This window comes from Procambarus clarkii, chromosome 34 (genome assembly GCF_040958095.1).
Source record: "Procambarus clarkii isolate CNS0578487 chromosome 34, FALCON_Pclarkii_2.0, whole genome shotgun sequence".
Taxonomy (NCBI): domain Eukaryota; kingdom Metazoa; phylum Arthropoda; class Malacostraca; order Decapoda; family Cambaridae; genus Procambarus; species Procambarus clarkii.
Genome location: NC_091183.1, coordinates 43,303,734 through 43,316,397, shown reverse-complemented (window position 1 = coordinate 43,316,397; position 12,664 = coordinate 43,303,734). Strand labels below are relative to the sequence as shown.

General features: G+C 43.4%; 1 protein-coding gene across 5 annotated transcripts in view; it reads right to left on the bottom strand.

Moving 5' to 3' along the window:
- The window catches only part of LOC123762141 (band 7 protein AGAP004871), a 624,034-nt gene that overhangs the window by 96,680 nt on the left and 514,690 nt on the right, over positions 1-12,664 (bottom strand). The gene's annotated exons all lie outside the window — the stretch shown is intronic.

Here is a 12,664-nt window from a genome sequence, read left to right as displayed (position 1 = left end):
GGGGGGTGAGGAAGGGGGGATATGAAGGGAGGGAAGGGAGAGTAGGCAGATGTAAGGGGGGAGTCGCTTTAGGGAAATGGGTAGTGCGGTGAGGGAAGAGGTGGTGGAGTGAGGGAGAAATAGGGGGAATTGAGTATGGAATAGGAGCAGTTGGAGAGGATGGAAGAAGGGAGAGAGGGGGGAGGGGAGATGGGGGTGAGAGTAGTTAATTGATTGGATAAAATATATCTGGCACTGACAAGGCCAATGGTGAGGTAACGAAGTGCCACAAGCTGGCTATCAGGCACTGGAATGTAAAGGCAGAGAGAGAGAGAGAGAGAGAGAGAGAGAGAGAGAGAGAGAGAGAGAGAGAGAGAGAGAGAGAGAGAGAGAGAGAGAGAGAGAGAGAGAGAGAGAGAAAAATAATTTTAACTGAACAAATTCCAGTACCCACTAATGATAACTTAATTCAACCCAATATATCATGGACAAAATACTTACAAATTTTCATATTTGCGCACTAAATAACAAATTAATGGCTAATTATAAATGAATATTTCAACACTGTCCGTATACCACATCAATATTCGGTTAAGCGGTCACACCCTCACTCAACCGGTATCAGAGATGGAGAGAACCTTTGTGTATAATTCCAATGTTTGCGTATATAATACACACATTAGAGGAGCTCGGGTGTGTATGTGTATTGGTATGGCGTATGTGTATTGGTATGGCTGGCCGTGAACCATTATAAACAATACCAGCTGATTAATAACGTAATTAAAGGCCAGATTATAGAGGGAACTATCAGGAAAAGAGTAAAGCCATTACGACTATATAGCACTTGGAAGGGGTCGGGATAAGGACTTGGGATGGGACGGTGGGGGGAGGGAAAAGGAATGGTGCCCAACCACTTGTGGACGGTTGGGGATTGAACGCCGACCTGCATGAAGCGAGGCCGTCGCTCTACCGTCCAGCCCAACTGGTTGGAGTGACTTTGAAATATTTGCGAGTGTTAATGTCAGATAATATAATTTCTATCAGGTGTAGAGCAAGACGGTATAGCAGTAGCTTAGATATATAGCGTATAGTTAAGGTAATATATGCTTGTACCCCGGTAAAATATACTTTGCAATATATGTATTGCAAAGGGTAATCAATTATATGAAATTATATATTCCTTCTAACAATGATATAGGTATAATGTTATTCCTATATATTAAATATCTTACCAACAGTCACAGACTGACCAAGAGAAAGTTAGAGATATATGCAAGTCTTAAGTAAGCTTACTTATCTTAAGCTTAAGACGTTTGTGTCTGTTAGATGTATAGTAATTCTTCAGCAATTATGTGTATTTTTTTTTTAATAATGTGAATATTATACCCCTAAAGATCTTGGTAATATTGGAAACAGGTTTTATTTGGATAAAACTAAGTTGGATTAAACGAAGTTGGATTAGACTAAGTTGAACTGGAATGGGTTGGGTTAACTCAGGTCTGGTTATATAATAATATATAATAAGAGAGCAGAAGGCCTATTGACCCATTCAAGGCAGCTCCTACTATATATATATATATATATATATATATATATATATATATATATATATATATATATATATATATATATATATATATATATATATATATATATAAGCCTATACTTGCATAAACCACAAGTGAAGATTAACAATCTTTGGACAACGCCCACCAGTGGGCCTCGAACCCAGAAAGCACAACTACCTTCCAGTAGCTGAGTTCTCTCACATTAACAGTGGCTTGATGAAAAACGCAAAATAACCTCACACTTGTCTAGTGCCCTCAGGAAGTGGAGATATTTGAGGTGTATATATATCTCGAAGTCTCTACTTCTTTTGTAGGGTCTGATGGTGTAGTGGGTTAAAGCGTACTAGTTATGGCAGCTACTGGAAGGTAGTTGTGCTTTCTGGGTTCGAGGCCCACTAGTGGGTGTTGTCCAAAGATTGTATATATATATGTATATATATATATATATATATATATATATATATATATATATATATATATATATATATATATATATATATATATATATATATATATATATATATAGATTCTATATATATATAAAGAGCATTAAGAGCAGTCACGTATATTCCTTTACCAGCTAAAGATAACTGAAATACATATAAGACACGTATGTCATACGTAGAGTATATTTTGCCTCCACATAATTGTATGTCTCTGTTGACGGAACAGTTTGTAATGTTAATTAAAGTCCCTCTAGGACATTTATTCTCCAAGAAGCGTCAGTTAACCAAAGAAAACGGATAATGAATTTACGACAGATCGATGGTCTTCAAGGGGTAACTCGTCTAGCCCCGACTGCCTGCCGGTATTGGCTTGGAACTTGAAATTTAGTTGTTTAATATTGTTTTCTGAGACAGACGGGGCCCTGACACAAGTGCATTTTCTTCTCTCGTCCATGGAGAAGGGAAATGACTGATGACCAGACCACACACTAGAAATTGAAGAGACGACGACGTCTTCAATTTCTATTGTGTGGTCTGGTCATCATACTTCAGCCACGTTATTGTGACTCATCGCCTGCAAAGGGAAATGACTGTCTGTTATAGTGATTAAAATCCAAAAAGGCATCGCACAGCTCCCGATTAGAGTAATCAAAACTCGCTTCTCACACCATCAATTAATAATACTAATAATAAATAAAAATTATATATAGTTATCAAATTAAAATAACAATATTTTACTAATCAATAGAGGGAAGGGGGTGCCTTATATGGGCAAACAGGCCATCGTCTATTACCTAAATTGATTTTATTTACTTTTTCTTAAAGTTCTTCTTAAATTGATAAAGTTTTTATGAAAAACACTGAAAAAAGAGAGAAATTAGTATTCGATCACTCATAAAGATGACGATAGTGGGAGCTGGAACCTGTTAGGCACCCCCCCCCCCCTCCTTCTCCCCCCCCCCCCACACACACACACACAAAGAAAATGGGCACCAGGCATAAATTATGTAGATTCGTAAAAGCCTTTTACCTTTCCAGACGGATTTTGGTGAGTTCCCCAGCCATTGTCGCGTCATCTTGGCCGAGAGAGGGCTGGAGCATTACCTGCAGAAGGTTTCGAGAGTTCTTCTACTATCCCACGACCCTGAGGCCAGCCAGGTTCGACTTGTGATAACTTGGTCCAACAGGCTGTTGCTTGGAGCGGCCCCGCAGGCCCACATATTGTGGGTGACAACCGCAGCATCCTGGGGCCAGATTCACGAAAGCACTTACGCAAGCACTTACGAACGTGTACATCTTTTCTCAATCTTTGGCGGCTTTGTTTACAATTATTAAACAGTTAATGAGCTCCGAAGCACCAGGAGGCTGTTTATAACAATAACAACAGTTGATTGGGAAATTTTCATGCTTGTAAACTGTTAAATAAATGTAACCAAAGCCGTCAAAGATTGAGGAAAGATGTACACGTTCGTAAGTGCTGGCGAAAGTGCTTTCGTGAATCTGGCCCCTGGTCACCACAGAAGAGAACAGACAAGAAGGAGCAGCATCCCAATCTCCCAATCCTCCATCCCACCCCTCCCCCCAATCCACCTCACTGCGGCAATTTCAATTTAATTTTTCAATCTCCATCACGAGTCAACTTGAGACTGACTGAGACCACCAAGTAGAGAGGTCCGGTCTAGGAGGGGGGAGGGGAGGGGGTCCAGATGAGTGACAGAAATTGTGGAAGAGGAAGGAAGGAAGGGGGGGGGGATTTTTCTGGAATGGGTGGATGGGGGGGGGGGGACGTTCTGGAAAGGATAAATAATGTTCGGTTTTGAGAGATATTTTTTCACTCTTAAGTCTATATTTAGCATTACCTTAGCTACAATCTCCACCACCTCCACTACCACCACCACCTCCACTACCACCACCACCTCCACTACCACCACCACCTCCACTACCACCACCACCTCCACTACCACCATCACCACCAATACCACCATCACCACCACTACCATTATCACTGCCACTATCACCACCACAATCACTATCATGTTGCAACCCGTTCTCGCACTTGTTTACCGTCAATATTGGCTTATTTAATAAGTGCATATGTGACATACTAATTGATTGTGAATATTTTAGTTTACCTTGAAAAGCTTCATAGAAAACACCGACCTCACCTAACCTTCTTAGTATGTTAAAATAAGCATCTTATTGCTTCTTAATTACAATTATTACTTAACCTATACCGTTGATAGGTTAAGTAATAATTGTAAAAGTAATAATTAAGTAATTGTAAATAATAAGTAATAATTGTATGATGGTTTCACATCAACAGTTTCATGAAGAAACATCAAACTCAACTCAACACACAGGGGGGGGGGGAAGTCTCGCGGTACACTGGTCACCGTCCGGGATTAATCATCAAAGGGACGCGGGTTCGATTCCCGGCAGAGACAAAAACAATTAAGGCAGTTTTCTCTTTCACCTGATGCCTCTTTACCTAGCATGAAATAGTGTATTTACTATTTGTGCCTGCAGGATTGAGCTGCTAGCTCTTGGGCCCTGCCTTTCTAACCCTCGGTTGTCTAATGCTAACTCCCGAGCTAACTGTCTAACTCTCAAGTACCTATATACAGCAAGGTGAACAGGAGCTTCAGGTGAAAGAAACTCTATTTCTGCCTCAGCTGGGAATCTTGCGTTCGAATCGTTTGTCTGGTACGAAAAAAAGGACGTCAGGTACGAAGCTTCATACGAAAATATGATTGGAAACTTTTAATCGATTGGGAAAGCCTAATCTCATCTACCGTTGTTGTTGTTATAGATTCAGCTACTCGGAACAAGTTCCAAGTAGCACGGGCTATGGTGAGCCCGTAACTTACCTGGCACAGGTCATCTACCATTGCAGCCTCCATAAGATGATTTTTTGTTGCTCCCTCTCCTCCCTCACCCGCAGGATGCTACAGGTCCTACTACCACATAGAGGCGGGACCAAAGAGCCAGAGCTCAACCCCCGCTAAGCACAACTAGGTAACTAGTACAGGTGAAAAATCCATGAGACATTTTTCAAAATATTTTCTCCTCATTGTAGACCTTACATTAAATTTACGTTTGTAATCTTGAAACATTTATCTCAAGGTCTGAGATAACGGGAAGGTTCCTTAGAAAGTTTATATCCTGGATAAGCGCTGAGAAAACACCCAAAGGTAATATATTCTGGGGCCATATATAACTTTTGGGAGACAAAGTCCAAGTTGGTATGTTGACCAGACCACACACTAGAAAGTGAAGGGACGACGACGTTTCGGTCCGTCCTGGACCATTCTCAAGTCGATTGTGAATTGAGGATGGTCCAGGACGGACCGAAACGTCGTCGTCCCTTCACTTTCTAGTGTGTGGTCTGGTCAACATACTTCAGCCACGTTATTGTGCCTCATCGTCTGCCTAAGTTGGTATTTTATCTATATCCTCAAAGGTATCAATTATTGCTTGCTAAACTTTCACTCTGTGCCTTAAAGGATTCTCTGGGGAGGGGGAGAGAGAGAGAGAGAGAGAGAGAGAGAGAGAGAGAGAGAGAGAGAGAGAGAGAGAGAGAGAGAGAGAGAGAGAGAGAGAGAGAGAGAGAGAGAGAGAGATTACTTATTAAACTATCACTCTGTGCCTTAAAGGATTCTCTGGAGAGAGAGAGAGAGAGAGAGAGAGAGAGAGAGAGAGAGAGAGAGAGAGAGAGAGAGAGAGAGAGAGAGAGAGAGAGAGAGAGAGAGAGAGAGAGAGAGACCACTCAACAATCCATGGATTACTATAGCCAGTGTCCAGTGATTGTCTTAATACTACCCAAGGGTTCAGATCTCTTGGCACCGAGTGTGATGGAGAGGAAGGTGGAGCTCAGGGAAAGGGGGGATAGAGAAGGCAAGTGGAAAGGGTGATAAATGGAAGGGGGGAATGGGGGTTGGACGTTGAGTAAAGAGAGTTGCAATTTGTTAGTGAAAAATCCCTTGAAATGATCTCAGGCATTAGATTAGAGCAAGGGTTTTGTAGTGTGAGAGAGAGAGAGAGAGAGAGAGAGAGAGAGAGAGAGAGAGAGAGAGAGAGAGAGAGAGAGAGAGAGAGAGAGAGAGAGAGAGAAAGAGAGAGAGAGAGAGAGAGATTACTTGTTAAACTATCACTCTGTGCCTTAAAGGATTCTCTGGGGGGAGAGAGCGAGAGAGAGAGAGAGAGAGAGAGAGAGAGAGAGAGAGAGAGAGAGAGAGAGAGAGAGAGAGAGAGAGAGAGAGAGAGAGAGAGCGAGAGCAAGAGAGAGAGAGAGAGAGAGAGAGAGAGAGAGAGAGAGAGAGAGAGAGAGAGAGAGAGAGAGAGAGAGAGAGAGAGAGAGAGAAAGAGAGAGAGAGAGAGAGAGATTACTTGTTAAACTATCACTCTGTGCCTTAAAGGATTCTCTGGGGGGAGAGAGCGAGAGAGAGAGAGAGAGAGAGAGAGAGAGAGAGAGAGAGAGAGAGAGAGAGAGAGAGAGAGAGAGAGAGAGAGAGAGAGAGAGAGAGAGAAAGTTATATATTGACTGAAAAGCGATTGTGACCTTTTGAAAGGCCAAAAAAAAGGCATCGGAAGTACTTTGAATCAACAAATCATCAAAATCACTAATGTAAAATGGCTTGAAAAATATTTTTCATCCCGGTTAAATTACGCCACAGTTCCGTAAACCAATTGGAGAGACCTTACTCGTTCCGTCGTCTAGCTGGCCAATCACATCAGACGAGATCCTCTGACGTCACGAGGAAGAGAGCCAATCATCGTCAACTTTTCAAATAAACGAACCAGTAACCACGCAGCGGCGGTTTTTTCAAATTATTTTGCTAATTTGTAGTTTGATGAGGTCATTCGTAAGTTAATGACATGGAATTAATGTAAAAAAAAAATATATATAAAATATCCAGTGCATATGTTGTTTACCGAGTTAGAAGAGATAGAACGGAAGCGCTTAGGTTATCAGGATAAAAAAATTATGTAATAATTTTACATATGTAGGATACATACATGCATATCAATAAAAATACATTCATACATAATCAGATTTTGTAAATATTATATAGGGGGGAAGGGGGGGGTTACCACCTCTCGCTGGAATAAGGATTAGGGGACCATAGCACACAGAAATCACAATAGCGTGATGCATCAAATGAACAAATCCACAAGGGCCGTGACGAGGATTCGAACCTACGTCCGAGATCTTCCCAGACGCTGCCTTAATCGACTGAGCTACGACATGGTCAAAAAAAGAGTTGAAACCACAAGTTCTACTGGACTTACTTGGATCCTGCAGCCTCTCCGAGACACAAACCAGGGTTTTACACAACTCCCCCCTGCACTCGAGTTATGTCAATAGACCGTTCTCCCTCTTCGCCCTTATATCATTACACACAGAGGTCACAATAGCGTCACGGCCCTTGTGGATTAGTTCATTGATGCATCACGCTAAATGAATAAATTACTTAGTTTATTCATTTATTAGTGTTCAGTGAGTTTCCTTTCTTATCTTTCATGATTATGCGTATCTTTAGCTCCTGGGCTTTAGGCACTAACACCATGGGTTCACTGTAAGTTTCGTTATCGTTTCCATAGATTTTCCTTGTTTTAGTTCTGTAAGCCACATTTAATAGTAAATTCATCTCTCCTATTCATAATTGGGGATTCATATTCGGGGAAATATGTCTAATTGACGGTTTCCGGTTTCATCGTCAAATAGGGGGGTTAATCAGGGTAGAGTTGAATCAGTAGATATTAGAGTTCTCTTGAGTTACTGGTAGCTCGCACCGCTCCTGTGCCAGGTAAGTCCACTACGGGCTCACCATAGCCCGTGCTACTTGCCCCGCTCCTGTGCCAGGTAAGTAACGGGCTCACCATAGTCCGTGCTACTTAAAACTTGTTCCGAGTAGCTGAATCTATAACAACAACAACATACTTGTAGCTGATCAGGTACAATGAAGGGGGGGGGATAGAAATAGCCTAAGCTATTCTATCCCTTTGAGATGTATTTCTTTCTTGTCTCAATAAACATACTTGAACTTAAACAGGTACAATGTCTTGGTGCTGTAGCACCTATGTAATCAAATACCAAGGTAACAACACACACAGAGATCACACTAACGTGATGCAGTAGAACTTCGGTTTCAACTCTTTTAACCCTGTCGTAGCTCAGTCGATTAAGGCAGTGTCTGGGATGCTCCCGGACGCAGGTTCGAATCCTCGTCACGGCCCTTGTGGATTTGTTCACCAAGGTTACAAGGTATTGAACTAGAGACGTTGCATTAGGACTCTCGGGGAACTCTAGAAATAGTTAATTAAGGGCTAATGGACAAAAGAGAGCCATTACCCCTGGTCCCATTACAGACTAATTATAATCCCATAATTATTACCCGCTAATTACTCTAAACTTTTTAAACGGTATAACCTTAGCTCAATTGAAGCCTAAGCCAACTCCCAACCCCCCCAACCACTAACTAAAGATTTGATTATTATACAATTAAATAATATTTCAACGTCTTAACAAATGATAAGAAAGTAATCGGTCAATGTAAGCACAATCGTCTTCGTTTTCAAACGAAGTCATGTCAATAGAACATTACAATGACCCCCACATACACACACACACACACACACACACACACACACACACACACACACACACACACACACACACACACACACACACACACACACACACACACACACAGGGGGTGGGGGCCTCGTAGCCTGGTGGATAGCGCGCAGGACTCGTAATTCTGTGGCGCGGGTTCGATTCCCGCACGAGGCAGAAACAAATGGGCAAAGTTTCTTTCACCCTAAGTGCCCCTGTTACCTAGCAGTAAATAGGTACCTGGGAGTTAGTCAGCTGTCACGGGCTGCTTCCTGGGGTGTGTGTGTGTGTGGTGTGAGAAAAAAAAAAAAAGTAGTTAGTAAACAGTTGATTGACAGTTGAGAGGCGGGCCGAAAGAGCAAAGCTCAACCCCCGTAAAAACACAACTAGTAAACACACACACACACACACACACACACACACACCCACACACACACCCACACACCCCCCCCCCTACACCCCCCCCCCCCCACACACACAACGGGTTAAGACAAAGGTAGTCAAGCTACTCACCCAGGGAGAACTACCCAGCTTCTCCACTTCCCTCCGCTATAACACTTACCTGGAAAGAGAGAGAAAAAAAGAGATAAAGTATTAAATTCTGGGGACAAAAATCACTTGTCATCTATTTCACGACAAATTTGACATGATCGTTTATGTGAGAATGAATTTCTCACCCGTCCCGATTGCAGGACGAGCAAGGAGGCTGCAAGGTGATCTTGAAGACTTAAAGACTGTAGGCTTAGTTGGAAAAGATATTCAAGATTGCAAGAATGAGAGTTGGGACTGGAGAATAAACTATATGATGAATACTGATAGGGTCAATGAAAAAAGGCTCCTGGCAGTAGCCCTGATACTGAACCTATCACAGGAGCAACACAGAAATAATAACACATCAACAGCATAGGCCTTGAGATGATTTCGGGGCTTAGCGTCCCCGTGGCCCGGTCCTCGACCAGGCCTCCTTTTTGTTACACACCCCCAGGAAGCAGCCCGTAGCAGCTGTCTAACTCCCAGGTACCTATTTACCGCTAGGTGAACCTGGACTCACACAGGCCTATCATAAACTGTAATATATCAGGATAAACGAAACAGATTGATCTCTACGACATGCTAAAATACAAGACAGAGAAGGCTGGGTTGACTGCATTTTCCTCGGTTGTCAAAAAGCATTTGATAATGTTCCTCATGACAAACAATGGTTTACAAGATGGATAAACAAGCCGGGATAACTGAGAAGATAAGTAACTTACTCCCTTACCTAGTTAGGTACTTACTACAGGTACTCCCTTACCCAACTAGGTAAGGGAGTACCTGTAGGGCAGAAGACAACGAGTCAGAGGCGACGTCTCGAGGTGGAGAAGTGTAACAAAACTGGGTCCTCCAAGATGAAGATTAAGCAACCCAAAAGGTGGCACGGGCATGAATAACCCGTAAGTGGTGGCCCTTTTGAGCCATTACCAGTATCAAGAGCTGATACTGGAGATCTGTGGAGGTGTGGCTGCACCCTGCGTGACGGGAGATGTCTCCCGTCGTCCTCCAAGGCTTGATCCTGGGACCTATACTGTTCCTAATTCATGTAACCTGAAGGAGTGAGCTGGCACATGGCAGTGTTTGCAGACGATGAAAAGCTAATGAAGAATGTAAAAACAGAGGAAGACTGCAGAAAGTTACAGGAAGCCCACTGTTACTTTGAAAGTTACTTTGCCCACTCCTAGATAAACTCCAGGAGTGCGCAAAGAAATGGTTGCTGGAGTTTAATCCCAAGTGCAAGGTAATGAAGATGGTACAAGGAGAAAGGATATCAGAAGATATCCACGCCATAAGGAGACGGCAACTACAAGAATTGGAGCCATAGGGGTAGAAATAGCCTAAACTACTCTATCCCTTTGAGATGTATTTCTTTCTTGTCTCAATAAACATACTTGAACTTGGAGCTCGGAAAATGATTTTTGGAGTGGATATCATTCCGACACTAACACCAGAGACACACATAGACAGAGTGACACTAGCAGCATATGAGACGAAAGCAAACAGCAGACAGTCATTTAGACACCAACATCAGCACTCCTTCAAGGCAATATACAAAGCTTTTGCTAGACCAGCACTGGAATATGGCAGCACCGTCCTAGACTCTCTATACCTTGTGTGTATATCACGAAAATAAACACGTGATTAAGAATGTGACAATGTCAGACCACGGAGGAAAATGAAACAGGAATTTCCTTAAGTACTTTCGTATATAATATTTCCTTAGTACTTTCGTATCTCTATACCTTGTGTAGCATAACACTTAAAATGAAAAAAGTACAGAGGTGTGTAACACGACTGGAACCAGAGTTGAGAGGGTTACGCTAATAGGAAAGTTTGAGGGAACCAAACCTCACAGCCCTGGAGGACACAAGAAACAAGGAAGATATGATCACAACATACAACATACTGATGGGAACAGACACGGTGGTTCCTATACGGGTGCACCGTATAGAGGAATACACTAAAAGTAGAAGTTGTGGAAGCCACCTCCATTCGCAATTTTTAAGGCCCAATTCGACAAAAAAATTCGAACGTGAGAAAAGTTAAATTAAAACGCGCCGAGTACAACAAGGCTTATTATATAAGTGCGGCATCAAGAGATGGACCTCGAGCCCCGCTCCTGTGCCAGGTAAGTCCACTACGGGCTCACCATAGCCCGTGCTACTTGCCTCGCTCCTGTGCCAGGTAAGTCCACTACGGGCTCACCATAGCCCGTGCTACTTGCCCCGCTCCTGTGCCAGGTAAGTCCACTACGGGCTCACCATAGCCCGTGCTACTTGCCCCGCTCCTGTGCCAGGTAAGTCCACTACGGGCTCACCATAGCTCGTGCTACTTGCCCCGCTCCTGTGCCAGGTAAGTCCACTACGGGCTCACCATAGCCCGTGCTACTTGCCTCGCTCCTGTGCCAGGTAAGTCCACTACGGGCTCACCATAGCCCGTGCTACTTGCCCCGCTCCTGTGCCAGGTAAGCTACGGGCTCACCATAGCCCGTGCTACTTGCCCCGCTCCTGTGCCAGGTAAGCTACGGGCTCACCATAGCCCGTGCTACTTGGAACTTATTCCGAGTAGCTAAAAAGGAACAAACAACAACAGCTGGACCTCACTGCCCCGTACACACTGATAGGTAAGCAGTGATAGGTAAGCGCTCTCTCAATCAACCTCTTTCCCAATTCACTCTCCCCTTATCTCTCTCACCCTCATATTCCTCCCTCACTCTCTCCCACCTTTCCTCACCTTCTCTCTCTCTCTCTCTCTCTCTCTCTCTCTCTCTCTCTCTCTCTCTCTCTCTCTCTCTCTCTCTCTCTCTCTCTCTCTCTCTCTCTCTCTCTCTATCTCTCTCTCTCTCTCCATCTCCCACCCTATGTCTCCTCTCTCATCTTAAGTTGAACGTTTGTTGCTTTTTATGTCTTAGTTACATCTCTCTTGGTCATGCTCCAGCGGGTCTGGAGAACAAATGTCCTCCAATTATTGCCGTCTCTCCTTCCATCTCTCTTCCATCTCATTACCTCTCCCCTTTTCCATCCCTCTTCCGGCCTGTCACCTCTCACTTCTCTCCCAGACGTGTCATTTGCATTTTACCTTCCCAATTTTACAGACACAGGACAATCAATAAGAAAGGAACCTTAAGAAAGGGAACTTAAGACTGCTCATATATTCTCCCACCTTCTTAACTGACTAACCCCTGGTCCGCACGCACGCAGGCACACGCACACACACACACACACACACACACACACACACACACACACACACACACACACACACACACACACACACACACACACACAAACACACACACACACACACAAAGAGCCAAAGAGCCAGAGCTCAACCCCCGCAAACACAACTAGGTGAGTACACACACACACACACACACACACACACACACACACACACACACACACACACACACACACACACACACACACACACACAAACACACACACACACACACTGATCTAAAAGGAGGAGTCTAAATCATTGTATACCGTCTATGTGAGGCCAGTCTTAGAGTATGCCGC